The following is a 17,914-nucleotide window of genomic DNA, read 5'->3' as shown; positions in this document are numbered from 1 at the left end:
AGACAGTGCCAATAAAAAAAAATATACAGTACACGGTACGGTATATTCTTTTCCAGGGATCGAACCCGGGACCATAATTCTACCAAAGTGATCACCTAACCACTAGCCCACACAACAGCTACAGTGAACCGCACAGAGCGGCCTCATCCTTGTGCACTCCTTAAACTGCTGTTTTTAATTAAAAAAAAAAAATGTCATACTGTAATTCATCCCATCTCAGTGAAAGCTGTGCGTGCATCTCATTAATCTACAGTATCGGTTATATCGTGATAACAACTCGGGCAACTTCTCTACTGTTCAGTTACTGCACCGTATGTACAATACTGTACAGGTACAGTATGTGCAGTGATTTGCATCCTGTTATAAGATCTTACTGTACAGTACAGTACTGTACTGTATGTACATTATGTGACATTAAAAATACAGTATTGGTTGTGCGAACATTCAAATGCTGTGAATGTGATATCCATCCAATTTACTATAAGTTTAACAGTATGGCATTCAGTATAAGGCATTCAGTACAAATTACAACAGTGGAGCACCCACCACCCAGCGGTTAAGCACTGTATTACATGCAATTACAACAGTGGAACACTCACCACCAAGCGGTTAAGCACTGTATTACATGCCGTAGCATATCCTTCGTTGAAGAATACCACGGTATGCAACAAGTCCATGGCGCGACTCAGAGCCTGCACGCCACACCACAAGTCCATGGCGCGACTCACGCCACACCATGAGCAACAAAATAGCTGGGCAGATCGGTATGCACAGTAGCCACACGAGAATCAACAAAGGAGCAGCGCCAAGCGTGCGCCTGTGTCCCATAAGTCTGTTAATGGGTGGTGTAACACCAAAAGTGCTCCAAAAAATAAAAAACATTTTTTTTTCTCTGTTTGTGACTTGTGTGCGCTGTAGCCACATGTGCATCAACAAAGTAGCAGCACCAAGCGTGTGCCTGTGTCATAAGTCAAGGGCCGGTTTGGACATCTCATCCGGACTGAAGGACGTGCCAACAATTTCTGACATGTCTACTGTCACTGCATATGATACTGTCACCATTGACAGAATGGTGGAGTGTTACATTGGTGACAGCAACCAAGTAGGGATGTCAGACAGTCCGTACCTGTACTGGCAGGAAAAAGAGGCAATTTGGAGGCCCCTGTACAAACTGGCTCTATTTTACCTGAGTTGCCCCCCTCCAGTGTGTACTCCGAAAGAGTGTTTAGTGCAGCCGGGAACCTTGTCAGCGAAAGGCGTAGGAGGTTGCTTCCACAAAATGTGGAGAAGATGATGTTCATAAAAATGAATTATAAACTCTTCCAGGGAGACCAGCCTCCAGAAAGTAGAGAAGGACCTGTGGTGGTGGATTCCAGCGGGGACGAATTAATACTCTGTGAGGATGAGGATGTACACAACACTGAAGAGGGTGAAGAATCGGTGGATGAGGAGGATAAGGACAACATCTTGCCTCTGTAGAGCCAGTTTGTGCAGGGACAGATTAATTGCCAGCTTGTTATGTGGGGGCCCAAACGAACCAACAATTTCAGCCACAGTTGTGTGGCAGACCCTGGTACTGAAATGATTGGTTTGTTAAAGTGTGCATGTCCTGTTTATACAACATAAAGGTGGGTGGGAGTGCCCAAGGACAATTCTATCTTGCACCTCTTTTTTTTCTTTGCATTATGTACTGTTTGGGGCCTAGTCCTACAAACTGCCATCCTGTCTGCCACTGCAGTGTCACTACTAGATGGGCCACGTGTTTGTGCCGCCCACTCGTATCGCTTAGCATAGTCATCCCGCTACCTTGGTGCAACCTTTTGGACTAAAAACAATATTGTGAGGTGTGAGGTGTTCAGAGTAGACTGGAAAAGAGTGGAAATTAATGTTATTGAGGTTAATAATAGCATAGGAGCAGAAAAACCCACAAATTCTGTGATTTTAGCTGTTTTTATGCTTTTTTTTTTTCCAAAAAAATACAGATCCAAAACACAAAACCCAGAACCCAAAATACGGAAGGATGGTTTTGGCAAAATCAATCCAGATCCAAAACACAAAACACGAAAAGTGGCCGGTGCACACCCCTACTTCCAACACACCAAGGTGGATTGGTGCATTTGAATATTAGAAAATGTACAAATACGCAGCCACACGGAAAAGCAATTGCGGATGCACCTCACTCAGTATCAGCCCCTGTATATCTATGTGAGAATGTGTGTGTGCACATCCATTCACTACCTTTCATGCACTGGGTATGGAAGTGACTTTGATATAGTGTTCAAGTATTAGGAGTATATGTACTAAAGTGTCTATGTACTATGTCTTGGAGAGAGATAAAATGGATGGAGATAAAGTACCAACCAATCAGCTCCTGTCACTTTACAGGCTGTGCTTGGAAAATGACAGTTAGGAGCTGATTGGTTGGTACTTTATTCTGTCCCTTTATCTCTCTCCAAGGCTTAGTATATAGACTCTTTAACCTTGGACGGTGATAAAGTAGAGATAGATAAAGTACCAACCAATTAGCTCCTGTCACTTTTCAAACAGTCAGTAACATTGCATTCAGGAGCTGATCGGTTTGGACTTTATCTCTCCCCACTTTATCTCTTGCCAAGGTTTAGTACATCTACCACAAAGTATGGTATTTAGGGGAATGTCTACCATAAATATTATTATTATTTTTATCATCCTTTATTTATATGGCACCACAAGTGTTCCACAGTGCCTTACATAGTACATAGAATTAATAAGTGAACAAGAAACAAGTAGCTTACAGTACATTACAGTGCAGGTCAAGGACACAATTTATACACATTGCTGCAATAGCGATTACACACTCACAATAAGCAGCAGGGAGTTGGCAGTCACGTGTTTGGTGCCCTTATGGGGACTAAAGAGTAGAAGAAAATGTAAAGAGAAGAATATGAGGGAAGAGGTCCCTGGTCATGAGAGCTTACATTCTAAAGGGGAGGGGCAGACAGACAGACAGACAGGCGTGGCACAGAAGGGGAAGAAAGGGAGGAAAGAGCATGATATGGGTTAGCATGAGAGCTGGAAGGCCTTGATGAAGTAGTGGGTCTTGAGAGCCCATTTGAAGATTTGTAGAGTCTGATAGGGAGAGGGAGAGCATTCCAAAGGTAGGGAACAGCAAAATCTTGGATGCGGGAGTAGGAGGAAGTAATTAGTTGGCAAGAGAGGCGGCATGCATTTGTTGAGCGAAGTGGATGGGTGGGAGTATGAAGGGAGAGAAGGTCAGAAATGTATGTGGGAGAGGATTTGGTGAGGGCTTTGTAGGCGAGTGTAAGAACCTTTAATTAGCATCTGAAGGGGAAGGGGAGCCAGTGTAGGGCTTGAAGAAGAGGGGAAGCAGATGTAGAACATCTGGAGAGGAAGATGAGCCAAGCAACAGCATTGAGAACTGATTGTAGTGGAGAGAGGTGAGAGACTGGCAGGCCAGCTAGGAGAAGGTTACAGTAGTCCAATCTGGAGATGACAGTGAGTGGATGAGGGTTTTAGTGGAATCCTGGGTGAGGAAGGGTCTAATCCTGGATATATTTTTTAGGTGAAAATGGCAAGACTGTGAGAGGTGCTGAATGTGTGGTTTAAATGAGAGGGAAGAGTCTAGGATAACTTCAAGACAGTGCACTTTGGGGCTAGAGGCGATAGTTGTGCCATCAATATATAATGAAATTGTGGGAAGTGAGGTAGTGGAAGAGGGTGGAAAGATGATCAGCTCAGTCTTAGACATGTTAAGTTTGAGAAAGTGCTGGGACATCCATGAAGAGATAGCAGAGAGACAGTTGGAGATATGGGTAAGGAGCGAGGGGGGGAAAGCTCATGGATTGAAAGGTAAATTTGAGTATCATCAGCATAGAGATGATATTGAAGGTCAAAGGAGTTTATGAGTTCACCTAAAGAGGATGTATATAGGGAGAAAAGGAGAGGCCCAAGAACAGAACCTTGGGGAACTCCTACTGTTAGTGGAAGTGGGGGGAAGAGGAGTCATGAGATGACACAGAGAAGGAACGATCAGAGAGGTAGGAGAAAAGCCAGGAATGGGCAGTGCTACATAAACCAACTGAAGGATTTGCAGGAGGAAAGGGTGGTCTACAGTGTCAAATGCAGAGGTCAAGGAGAATGAGCAGAGAGTACTGGCCCTTGGATTAGGCAGCAAGGAGGTCATAGCTGACTTTTGTGAGGGCAGTTTCAGTGGAGTGGAGAGAGTGGAAGCCAGATTGAAATGAATCAAGGAGGGAGTGGGAGGAAAGAAAGGTGGTAAGGCAGTTGTAAATAATACGCTCAAGGAGTTTGGAAGCAAAACGGAGAGTAGAGCTGGGTCGGTAATTAGAAAGTATGTTAGGATCAAGGGTAGTATTTTTAAGAATGGAGGAGACAAGGGCATGTTTGAATGCAGAAGGGACAGTGACAGATGATAGGGAGAGATTAAGGAGGTGAGCAAGATGGGAACAAGCAGAAGGAGACAGGTAATAGAGGAGACAGGAAGGGATTGGGTTAAGAGGCGAGGTGGAAGGAGGGGAGGACTGGATGAGGGTCATGATTTCCTCTCTAGACACAGGGGAGAAGGATGTCAGAGTTGGTGAGGCAGAAGGGGAGGTGTGGTCAGGGAAAGGAGGGGGAGGAGTGTTGAGAGTCTGATGGGATATGATGTCCTCACGTATGGAGTAAATTTTAGATGTAAAGTAGGTGGCAAAGTCAAGGGCAGAGAGTGAGGAGGGGAGGCGAGAAGGGGAAGGGCAGAGAAGGGAGTTAAAAGTGGCAAAGAGACACCGGGGTTTTGAGGACTGGAAGGAGATGAGGTTCTAAAAATATGTTTGTTTGGAGAAGGACAGGGCAGCACTGTAGGATGAGAGAATACATTTGAAATGGAGAAAGTCAGCCTTAGAGTGTGATTTTCTCCACTGATGCTCAGCAATTCTTGAACACTTTTGCAGGTACATGGTGCATTTGGAATGCCAGGGTTGTGGTGTAGATCTGCGAGGGTGAGTAGTTATTGCCGGCGCAACAGAGTCAAGAGCAGTAGTAAGAGGAATTGTACAGGGAAGTAGCTTGTTCAGGACAGGAGAGAGAAAGGATAGGGGAGAGAAAAGAGTCCAGCATGGAGGAAAAACAACAGTGTCAATAGCCTCAATGTTATGCTTAGAATGTTAGCCTTAGGAGGTAAAGGAGGGTAAGGAGAGAGGGATGGGTTAAAAGAGAGAAGGTTATGGTCAGAGAGGGGGAATGGGGAATTGGAGTAATCAGAAATATCACAACGGTGAGTAAAGACCAGGTCAAGTGAGTGCTCACTCACATGGGAGGGTGATGATGTCCATTGGGTGAGACCAAATGAAGAGGTGAGGGTTTAGCTGGAGAGGATTCTGGGGGAATGTCAATAGGAATATTAAAATCACCTAGGATAAAGGAGGGAAGATCTGAGGAGAGAAAGTGAGGTAGCCAGGAAGCAAAGTTGTCAAGGAATTTGGAGGGTGAGCCAGGGGGATGGTAAATGACAGCTACTCTGTTGTTTACTGATTGGAAGAAGCATATAGCATGAACCTCAAATGTGGGGAATGTAAGGGATGGTTCAGAGGGTATTAGCTGGTAGGAATAACTGGTGGATAGGACCCTAACACCACCACCACGGTGACCCCCATGCCGGGGGGTGTGGGAGAAGGTGAGGCCCCCAGAGGATAGGGCAGCAGGAGAAGTGGTGTCAGAGTGTGATATCCAGGTTTCAGTAATGGCTAGGAGATTCAGGGAGTTGTAGATGAAAAGGTCATGAGTGGGGACCAGTTTATTACAAACTGACCTGGCATTCCAGAGGGCACAGGATAGAGAGATAGTGGTTATGGGGGAGATGTGAATAAGATTATCTGGGTTGCTGTAACATGGAGGTAAGATAAATTTGGGGGACCAATATGAATAGAGTTTAGTGATGGTGTGGGCACGTGAGCTACAAAGGGAACCTGTTGGAGTTGGGCAGGGAGGGAAATGCGGACGGTAGTGGGCTGAAGTGACAGGGAGAGGAGTGTAGGAGGAGGGTTTGGTGGTGGGGTAGTAGGACAGAGAGGGGGTAGAACAGGAAGAAAGTGGAGTAATGGGAGAGGAGGGAAGAGTAGGCAGACAGAGGAGGGGGGAGAAGGGGAGGAGAAGGTGGAAGAGATAAGGGGAAAGGATAAATGTGGAAGCAGGGGGCAGAACAGAGGATAAGGTAGTGAAGGAGGGAGTTGAAGAAAACATAGTCATGGTGTTTATAAGTAAACAAGAGGAATGAAATTTGGAAATGTAATTGAAATATGAGTGAAAGAGATTTGTAGAAGAGCTAGTGAAAGAACAGTGATGGTAAATATGTATGCAGATTAACAAGTTTGTTATTGAGACGATTAAAAGTGGGGATCTAGGCCCTGATTCAGAGCCGGACGCTCTGACCAGAGCGCTCGCTCTGAATCAGGGCCCACCTCCATTAATATGGAGCGTCCTCCTGGATGCTCGTATAGCTGTGGTTCACCACCCACAGCATATACGAGCGTGCAAGATGATGGTCACGATGGTCTTGACCATCGCGACCATCGCTACTGCGAGCAAAAGCCTGCGGTTGAGTTTTTCAACCGCAAGGCCAGGAGTGATTTTGGCTTTATCAGAGCCAAAATTACTTCCACTGACATCACTAGTGATGTCAGTGGGGCCGGCTTCAGACGGTAGGCGTTCCCTTGGGAATGCCTCCATCTGGCAGGCATGCCCCCGGCATGCCCACAAAAGGGGGCGTGCTGTCAGTCAACATCGACAGCATGCCCCCTTTGATGAGACACTACGAGCAAAGGAAAGTCCTTCGCTCGTCGCATCTCGCGCATGCGCACGACGGAGCTCCCTCCGTCGTGCGCATGCGCAGTGCAGACCATCGACCCACTTGCGAGCGGACAGCCGCTCACGAGTGGGTCTGAATGAGGGCCCTAATGTGTGCAGAATTTGAGTAATAATGCAGATCATAAGCAGATAGAGGATGTGAGGCTAGGCAAGAGAGCTAAAATAAAGGACAGTGTTTCAAAGAGGAGAGATGTAAACTGACATGGGGACAAGTATGATAAGCATTGAGATGTATGTGAGAATCAGAAGGCCAGCAGTATTCACAGTAATCGAAGTGATGTGTTCTTGCCTTGATTGTGCAGGGAATCCAGTTGTAACGGTCCTGAATCTTTAGACCGTTGAGGTTTGATGTTTGTTGGATCTTAGAGTTTCCTCCTGTTTAACCTTGGTTTAACGAGGGTCTAACGATACAGTTTTTGCATTTAAAAAAGCCTGCACTTTGAAAAAGTGCACCGCATCCAGCTAGTTACTGACACTTATACAGAGATCCAGGAAAGTGTGGACACTAATTAATTAACCCCCCCCATTGGCCAGCTAAAAGAAAGCTAGCAATAAAAATGGCTTAACTAATACCCCTTTTACACGGAGCTAAAACCCGGGTTTTTGAAGGGTTAACCCAGGCAGCTCCCTGGTGTAAAAGGGGAGAGAGTTGGATCGCCAGGTTGAGTAACAATCCAACCCAGGTAACTAGCAGGGTTTAACATGGGCATAGCCCATGAAACCCTGCTGTGAGAACAGCGCACTCCGGGTCACGATGACCTGGAGTGCGCTGCTAGCTGACCGATTGGTCTGGCTTTAGTGGCGCTTGGAGATGACGTCATCTCCAAGCGACCACCTTCACTCCACAAAAGCTGGGTCTATGCAGACCTGACTGCAGTGCCAGCGGCGCTGACTCGGGAATATCCCAAGTCGGCGCTGGCAAAATTCCGGGTCTGATCCGGATAGGAACTTTGGCCCTGATTCAGAGCCGGATGCTCTGACCAGAGCGCTTGCTCTGAATCTGGGCCCACCTCCATTAATATGGAGCGTCCTCCTGGACGCTCGAATAGCTGTGGGTCACCATCCACAGCATATACGAGCGTGCAGGATGATGGTAGCGATGGTCGTGACCATCGCGACCATCAAAACTGTGAGCAAAAGCCTGCGGTTGAGTTTTTGAGTTCTATCAGAGCCAAAATCACTCCCACTGTGGTGATGTTAGTGGGGCCGACTTCAGACGGTAGGCGTTCCCTTGGGAACGCCTCCATCTGGCAGGCATGCCCCCGACAAGCCCACCAAAGGGGGCGTGCTGTCAGTCAACATCGACAGCACGCCCCCTTTGATGAGACACTCCGAGCGAAGGAAAGTCCTTCGCTTGTCGGGTCTCGCGCATGCGCACGACGGAGCTCCCTCCATCGTGCGCATGTGCAGTGCGGACCATCGACCCACTTCCGAGTGGACAGCCGCTCGCGACTGGGTCTGAATGAGGGCCCTTGTTCCAACTCCGGGTCAGACCCGGAATTTAGGTGCAAAAGGGGTATATATAAACAAGCAACACATACCAAACATCAAGGGCTTGAAATAAATAAAGCCTTCACTTTGGTCAATAGGCTGGAGAGAATCCTTATAACAAATTAACTATTACAAATCATAAGGCATTAGAAACAATAGTATAAGGATTCAGTGAAGAAAAGCTAGTTACCTATATTTCTAATTAATACAGCAGGCACAGGATGGAGAATAATACTCTGCAGGCAATTTCAGTTACCTATATTTCTAATTAATACAGCAGGTACAGGATGGAGAATTATTCTCTGCAGGCAATTTCAGTTACCTATATTTCTAATTAATACAGCAGGCACAGGAGGGAGGATAATACTCTGCAGGCAATTTCAGTTACCTATATTTCTAATTAATACAGCAGGCACAGGATGGAGAATAATACTCTGCAGGCAATTTCAGTTACCTATATTTCTAATTAATACAGCAAGCACAGGAGGGAGAATAACACTCTGCAGGCAATTTCAGTTACCTATATTTCTAATTAATACAGCAGGTACAGGAGGGAGAATAATACTCTGCAGTCAATTTCAACATACAGCAAGCACAGGAGGGAGGGTAATACTCTGCAGTCAATTTCAGTTACCTATATGTCTAAATTAATACAGCAAGCACAGGAGGGAGAATAATACTCTGCAGTCAATTTCAGTTACCTATATGTCTAATTAATACAGCAGGCACAGGAGGGAAAATAATACTCTGCAGTCAATTTCAATTACCTATATGTCTAATTAATACAGCAGGCACAGGTGGGAGGATAATACTCTGCAGGCAATTTCAATTACCTATATGTCTAATTAATACAGCAAGCACAGGAGGGAGAATAATACTCTGCAGGCAATTTCAACATACAGCAGGCACAGGAGGGAGGTTAATACTCTGCAGTCAATTTCAGTTACCTATATGTCTAATTAATACAGCTGGCACAGGATGGAGAATAATACTCTGCAGTCAATTTCAGTTACCTATATGTCTAATTAATACAGCAGGTACAGGATGGAGAATAATACTCTGCAGGCAATTACAGTTACCTATATTTCTAATTAATACAGCAAGCACAGGAGGGAGAATAATACTCTGCAGGCAATTTCAGTTACCTATAATTCTAATTAATACAGCAGGCACAGGATGGAGAACAATACTCTGCAGGCAATTTCAGTTACCTATATTTCTAATTAATACAGCAGGCACAGGATGGAGAATAATACTCTGCAGTCAATTTCAGTTACCTATATGTCTAATTAATACAGCAAGCACAGGAGGGAGAATAATACTCTGCAGTCAATTTCAGTTACCTATATGTCTAATTAATACAGCAGGCACAGGAGGGAGGTTAATACTCTGCAGTCAATTTCAGTTACCTATATGTCTAATTAATACAGCAAGCACAGGAGTGAGAATAATACTCTGCAGGCAATTTCAACATACAGCAGGCACAGGAGGGAGGCTAATACTCTGCAGTCAATTTCAGTTACCTATATGTCTAATTAATACAGCAGGCACAGGATGGAGAATAATACTCTGCAGTCAATTTCAGTTATCTATATGTCTAATTAATACAGCAGGTACAGGAAGGAGAATAATACTCTGCAGGCAATTTCAGGTACCTATATTTCTAATTAATACAGCAGGCACAGGATGGAGAATAATACTCTGCAGGCAATTTCAGTTACCTATATTTCTAATTAATACAGCAGGCACAGGATGGAGAATAATACTCTGCAGTCAATTTCAGTTACCTATATGTCTAATTAATACAGCAAGCACAGGAGGGAGAATAATACTCTGCAGTCAATTTCAGTTACCTATATGTCTAATTAATACAGCAGGCACAGGAGGGAAAATAATACTCTGCAGTCAATTTCAGTTACCTATATGTCTAATTAATACAGCAGGCACAGGCGGGAGGAAAATACTCTGCAGGCAATTTCAGTTACCTATATGTTTAATTAACACAGCAGGCACAGGAGGGAAAATAATACTCTGCAGTCAATTTCAGTTACCTATATGTCTAATTAATACAGCAGGCACAGGCGGGAGGATAATACTCTGCAGGCAATTTAAGTTACCTATATGTTTAATTAACACAGCAGGCACAGGCGGGAGGATAATACTCTGCAGTCAATTTCAGTTACCTATATGTCTAATTAATACAGCAGGCACAGGATGGAGAATAATACTCTGCAGTCAATTTCAGTTACCTATATGTCTAATTAATACAGCAGGTACAGGATGGAGAATAATAATCTGCAGTCAATTTCAGTTACCTATATTTCTAATTAATACAGCAGGCACAGGAGGGAGGATAATACTCTGCAGGCAATTTCAGTTACCTATATGTTTAATTAATGCAGCAGGCACAGGAGGGAGGATAATACTCTGCAGTCAATTTCAGTTACCTATATGTCTAATTAATACAGCAGGCACAGGATGGAGAATAATACTCTGCAGGCAATTTCAGTTACCTATATGTCTAATTAATACAGCAGGCACAGGAGGGAGGATAATACTCTGCAGTCAATTTCTGTTACCTATATGTCTAATTAATACAGCAGGCACAGGATGGAGAATAATACTCTGTGGTCAATTTCAGTTACCTATATGTCTAATTAATACAGCAGGCACAGGATGGAGAATAATACTCTGCAGTCTATTTCAGTTACCTATATGTCTAATTAATACAGCAGGCACAGGATGGAGAATAATACTCTGCAGTCAATTTCAGTTACCTCTATGTCTAATTAATACAGCAGGCACAGGAGGAAGGATAATGCTCTGCGGTCAATTTCATTTACCTATATGTCTAATTAATACAGCAGGCACACGAGGGAGGATAATACTCTGCTGTAAATTTCAGTTACCTATATGTCTTATTAATACAGCAGGTACAGGAGGGAAAATAATACTCTGCGGTCAATTTCAGTTACCTATATGTCTAAGTAATACAGCAGGCACAGGATGGAGAATAATACTCTGCAGTCAATTTCAGTTACCTCTATGTCTAATTAATACAGCAGGTACAGGATGGAGAATAATACTCTGCAGGCAATTTCAGTTACCTATATTTCTAATTAATACAGCAAGCACAGGAGGGAGAATAATACTCTGCAGGCAATTTCAGTTACCTATATTTTTAATTAATACAGCAGGCACAGGATGGAGAATAATACTCTGCAGGCAATTTAAGTTACCTATATTTCTAATTAATACAGCAGGCACAGGATGGAGAATAATACTCTGCAGTCAATTTCAGTTACCTATATGTCTAATTAATACAGCAAGCACAGGAGGGAGAATAATACTCTGCAGTCAATTTCAGTTACCTATATGTCTAATTAATACAGCAGGCACAGGAGGGAGGTTAATACTCTGCAGTCATTTTCAGTTACCTATATGTCTAATTAATACAGCAAGCACAGGAGGGAGAATAATACTCTGCAGGCAATTTCAACATACAGCAGGCACAGGAGGGAGGCTAATACTCTGCAGTCAATTTCAGTTACCTATATGTCTAATTAATACAGCAGGCACAGGATGGAGAATAACACTCTGCAGTCAATTTCAGTTATCTATATGTCTAATTAATACAGCAGGTACAGGATGGAGAATAATACTCTGCAGGCAATTTCAGTTACCTATATTTCTAATTAATACAGCAAGCACAGGAGGGAGAATAATACTCTGCAGGCAATTTCAGGTACCTATATTTCTAATTAATACAGCAGGCACAGGATGGAGAATAATACTCTGCAGGCAATTTCAGTTACCTATATTTCTAATTAATACAGCAGGCACAGGATGGAGAATAATACTCTGCAGTCAATTTCAGTTACCTATATGTCTAATAAATACAGCAGGCACAGGATGGAGAATAATACTCTGTAGTCAATTTCAGTTACCTATATGTCTAATTAATACAGCAGGTACAGGATGGAGAATAATAATCTGCAGTCAATTTCAGTTACCTATATTTCTAATTAATACAGCAGGCACAGGAGGGAGGATAATACTCTGCAGGCAATTTCAGTTACCTATATGTCTAATTAATGCAGCAGGCACAGGAGGGAGGATAATACTCTGCAGTCAATTTCAGTTACCTATATGTCTAATTAATACAGCAGGCACAGGATGGAGAATAATACTCTGCAGGCAATTTCAGTTACCTATATGTCTAATTAATACAGCAGGCACAGGAGGGAGGATAATACTCTGCAGTCAATTTCTGTTACCTATATGTCTAATTAATACAGCAGGCACAGGATGGAGAATAATACTCTGCAGGCAATTTCAGTTACCTATATGTCTAATTAATACAGCAGGCACAGGATGGAGAATAATACTCTGCAGTCAATTTCAGTTACCTATATGTCTAATTAATACAGCAGGCACAGGATGGAGAATAATACTCTGCAGTCAATTTCAGTTACCTCTATGTCTAATTAATACAGCAGGCACAGGAGGAAGGATAATGCTCTGCGGTCAATTTCATTTACCTATATGTCTAATTAATACAGCAGGCACACGAGGGAGGATAATACTCTGCTGTAAATTTCAGTTACCTATATGTCTTATTAATACAGCAGGTACAGGAGGGAAAATAATACTCTGCTGTCAATTTCAGTTACCTATATGTCTAAGTAATACAGCAGGCACAGGAGGGAGAATAATACTTTGCAGGCAATTTCAGTTACCTATATGTCTAATTAATACAGCAGGCACAGGATGGAGAATAATACTCTGCAGGCAATTTCAGTTACCTACATGTCTAATTAATACAGCAGGCACAGGATGGAGAATAATACTCTGCAGTCAATTTCAGTTACCTATATGTCAAATTAATACAGCAGTCACAGGATGGAGAATAATACTTTGCAGGCAATTTCAGTTACCTATATGTCTAATTAATACAGCAGGCAAAGGATGGAGAATAATACGCTGCGGTCAATTTCAGTTACCTATATGTCTAATTAATACAGGTTGAGTCTCCCATATCCAAATATTCCGAAATACGGAATATTCCGAAATACGGAATATTTTTAGCATGACTGAAATAGTGAAACCTTTGATTTTTGATGGTTCAATGTACACAAACTTTGTTTAAGGCACAAAATTATTAAAAATAAAGTATAAAATTACCTATAGGCTGTGTGTGTATAAGGTGTATATGACATATAAATGAATTTCATGTATCTACACAAACTTTGTTTGAGCCACAAAATTATTGAAAATATTGTATAAAATAACCTTCAGGATGTGTATATAAGGTGTATATGAACCATAAATGCATTCTGTGTTTAGATTTGGGCCCTATTCCTAAGACATTTCAAAATGGTATGCAATTATTCCAAAATACGGAATACTCCGTTATCCAAAATACACTGGGTCCCAAGCATTTTGGATATGGGAGACTCAACCTGTACAGCAGCACAGGATGGAGAATAATACTCTGCGGTCAATTTCAGTTACCTATATGTCTAATTAATACAGCAGGCACAGGAGGGAGGATAATACTCTGCAGTCAATTTCAGTTACCTATATGTCTAATTAATACAGCAAGCACAGTATGGAGAATAATATGCTATGGTCAATTTCAGTTACCTATATGTCTAATTAATACAGCAGGCACAGGAGGGAGGATAATACTCTGCAGTCAATTTCAGTTACCTATATGTCTAATTAATACAGCAGGCACAGGAGGGAGGATAATACTCTGCAGTCAATTTCAGTTACCTATATGTCTAATTAATACAGCAAGCACAGTATGGAGAATAATATGCTATGGTCAATTTCAGTTACCTATATGTCTAATTAATACAGCAGGCACAGGAGGGAGGATAATACTCTGCAGTCAATTTCAGTTACCTATATGTCTAATTAATACAGCAGGTACAGGAGGGAAAATAATACTCTGCAGTCAATTTCAGTTACCTATTTGTCTAATTAATACAGCAGGCACAGGAGGGAGGATAATACTCTGCAGTCAATTTCAGTTACCTATATGTCTAATTAATACAGCAGGTACAGGAGGGAAAATAATACTCTGCAGTCAATTTCAGTTACCTATTTGTCTAATTAATACAGCAGGCACAGGAGGGAGGATAATACTCTGCAGTCAATTTCAGTTACCTATATGGCTAATTAATACAGCAGGCACAGGAGGGAGGATAATACTCTGCAGTCAATTTCAGTTACCTATATGTCTAATTAATACAGCAGGTACAGGAGGGAAAATAATGCTCTGCAGTCAATTTCAGTTACCTATATGTCTAATTAATACAGCAGGTACAGGAGGGAAAATAATACTCTGCAGTCAATTTCAGTTACCTATATGTCTAATTAATACAGCAGGCACAGGAGGGAAAATAATACTCTGCAGTCAATTTCAGTTACCTATATGTCTAATTAATACAGCAGGTACAGGAGGGAAAATAATACTCTGCAGTCAACTTCAGTTACCTATATGTCTAATTAATACAGCAGGCACAGGAGGGAGGATACTACTCTGCAGTCAATTTCAGTTACCTATATGTCTAATTTAGGGGTGAGCGGGTTTGGATTTCTGAATTCCGAACCCCCCCGAGCCACCCCGTTCCGAGGCCGATCCGAGTCAGGCTCGACTTTTCCTGCCTGACTCGGATCTGAAATCGAGGCAAAACATCATCATCCTGCCTTCCGGGTCTCGCGGGTTTTGGATCCTATATAAGGTACCCGCGTCGGCGCCATTTTCTCACTCGGCTGTAGACAGTGAAGAGGGAGGGTGGGAGTTAAGGCTGGCTGGGCTGTGTAGTGTAGTGTAGTGTAGTGCAGTGTTGTGCTGTGCTGCGCTGTGCTGCTGTTGTCCATAAGGGCTGTGTCCACTCCTCCAAAGTCAATAGGGGCTGGCTGTGTTGTGCTGTGCTGCTGTTGTCCATAGGGGCTGTGTCCACTCCTCCAAAGTCCATAGGGGCTGGCTGTGTTGTGCTGTGCTGCTGTTTTCCATAGGGGCTGTGTCCACTCCTCCAAAGTCCATAGGGGCTGGCTGTGTTGTGCTGTGCTGCTGTTGTCTATAGGGGCTGTGTCCAGTTCCACCAAAGTCCATAGGGGCTGGCTGTGTTGTGTTGTGCTGCTGTTGTCCATAGGGGCTGTGTCCACTCCTCCAAAGTCCATAGGGGCTGGCTGTGTTGTGCTGTGCTGCTGTTGTCCATAGGGGCTGTGTCCACTCCTCCAAAGTCCATAGGGGCTGGCTGTATTGTGCTGTGCTGCTGTTGTCCATAGGGGCTGTGTCCACTCCACCAAAGTCCATAGGGTCTGGCTGTGTTGTGCTGTGCTGCTGTTGTCCATAGGTGCTGTAATCACTCCAAAGTCCTGTGCAGAGTCCCAGTCCTAAAGGGGTGCTGTAGTGTTGTCCAGGGGGTGCTCTGTCCATCAGGGATGCTCCCCCAAAGTGCAAAAAAAATATATATTTTCTGTGTTTGTGAATTGTGTGCGCAGTAGCCGCACGAGCATCAACAAAGTAGTGCCAAGCGTGCACCTGTGTCATAAGTAAAGGGCCGGCTGGCTTGACCGTTAAAGGGTGCTAAAACCCCCAAAGTACACTGCAAACAAAATAAAAAAATATTTTCTGTGTTTGTGAATTGTGTGCGCAGTAGCCGCACGTGCATCAACAAAGTAGTGCCAAGCGTGAGCCTGTGTCATAAGTAAAGGGCCGGCTGGCTTGACCGCTAATGGGTGCTGTAACCCCCAAAGTACACTCCAAACCAGATAAAAAAATATTTTCTGTGTTTGAGATTTGTGTGCGCAGTAGCCGCACGTGCATCAACAAAGTAGTGCCAAGCGTGCGCCTGTGTCATAAGTAAAGGGCCGGCTGGCTTGACCGTTAAAGGGTGCTAAAACCCCCAAAGTACACTGCAAACAAAATAAAAAAATATTTTCTGTGTTTGTGAATTGTGTGCGCAGTAGCCGCACGTGCATCAACAAAGTAGTGGCAAGCATGCGCCTGTGTCCCATAAATAAAGTGCCAGCTGGATTGACCGCAAAAGGGTGCTGTAACCCCCAAAGGGCACTCCAAACAAAATAAAAAAATTTTTTCTGTGTTTGTGAATTGTGTGCACTGTGGCTGCACGTGCATCAACAAAGGAGCAGCGCCAAGCGTGTGCCTGTGTCCCATAAGTAAAAGGCCGGCTGGCTTGTCCTTTAAAGGGTGCTGTAACAACCAAAGGGCACTCCAAATAAAATGAAAAAATATATTTTTTTGTGTTTGTGAATTGTGTGCGCAGTAGCCGGACATGCATCAACAAAGTAGTGCCAAGTGTGCGCCTGTGTCCCATAAATAAAGGGCCGGCTGGATTGACCACTAAAGGGTGCTGTAACCCCCAAAGGGCACTCCAAACAAAATAAAAATTTTTTTTCTGTGTTTGTGAATTGTGTGCACTGTGGCTGCACGTGCATCAATGAAGGAGCAGTGCAAAGCGTGCGCCTGTGTCCCATAAGTAAAAGGCCAGTTGGCTTGTCTGTTAAAGGGTGCTGTAATCCCCAAAGGGCACTCCAAACAAAATAATTTTTTTTTTCTGTGTTTGTGAATCGTGTGCACTGTGGCTGCACGTGCATCAACAAAGGAGCAGCACCAAGCGTGCGCCTGTGTCCCATAAGTAAAGGGCCGGCTGGCTCATTTCTTAAAGGGTGGTGTAACCCACAAAGTGCACTACTCTCCAGCAAAAATAAAAAAATATTTTCTGTGTTTGTGTGCGCCTTATCCGCACATATATATCAATATAACATAAATGGAGGACCAAACTTTCTCTGATAAAAATAAAATAGGGAAAGATCAAGAACCACTTCCTCCAAGTGCTGTTGCTGCTGCTGGGAGTTGTTCATCATCCCAGAGAGGAAGTAGGAACACCACTACTTTTACTAATCAATTGACCCTCCAACAGTCCCTAGGGAGGAGGATGAAGTACGACAGCAGTCATCCTGAAGCAAAACATATAACTGAGTCCTTGACTGCTATGTTAGTGTTAGACGTGCATCCGGTATCCGCCATTAGTGCAGTGGGATTTAGACAATTGATGGAGGTAGTGTGTCCCCGGTTCCAAATCCCATCTAGATTCCACCTGCATCCTCAAAGCAGCAGGGACAAGCATGCGTCTGTCTATTAAAGGGTGGTGTAACCCTCAAAGTGTGCTCCACAAACAATAAAAAAATTCTTCTTTTTTTTTCTGTCTTTGTGAAATGTGTGGGCTGTAGCTGCACCAGCATCCTTAAAGCATCAGCGACAAGTGTGCGTCTGTCTGTTAAAGGGTGGTGTAACCCTCAAAGTGTGCTCCACAAACAATAAAAAAGTTCTTTTTTTTTCTGTCTTTGTGAAATGTGTGGGCTGTAGCCGCACCTGCATCCTCAAAGCAGCAGCGACAAGCATGCGTTTGTCTGTTAAAGGGTGGTGTAACCCTCAAAGTGCGCTCCACAAACAATAAAAAAATTCTTCTTTTGTTTCTGTCTTTGTGAATTGTGTGGGCTGTAGCCGTACTTGCATCCT

Source organism: Taudactylus pleione, unplaced genomic scaffold (assembly GCF_031769625.1).
Source record: "Taudactylus pleione unplaced genomic scaffold, aTauple2 ptg000386l, whole genome shotgun sequence".
In the NCBI taxonomy this organism is placed as follows: Eukaryota; Metazoa; Chordata; class Amphibia; order Anura; family Myobatrachidae; genus Taudactylus; species Taudactylus pleione.
The sequence above is the reverse complement of the archived record's forward strand: the minus strand, read 5'-3'. Positions refer to the sequence as shown.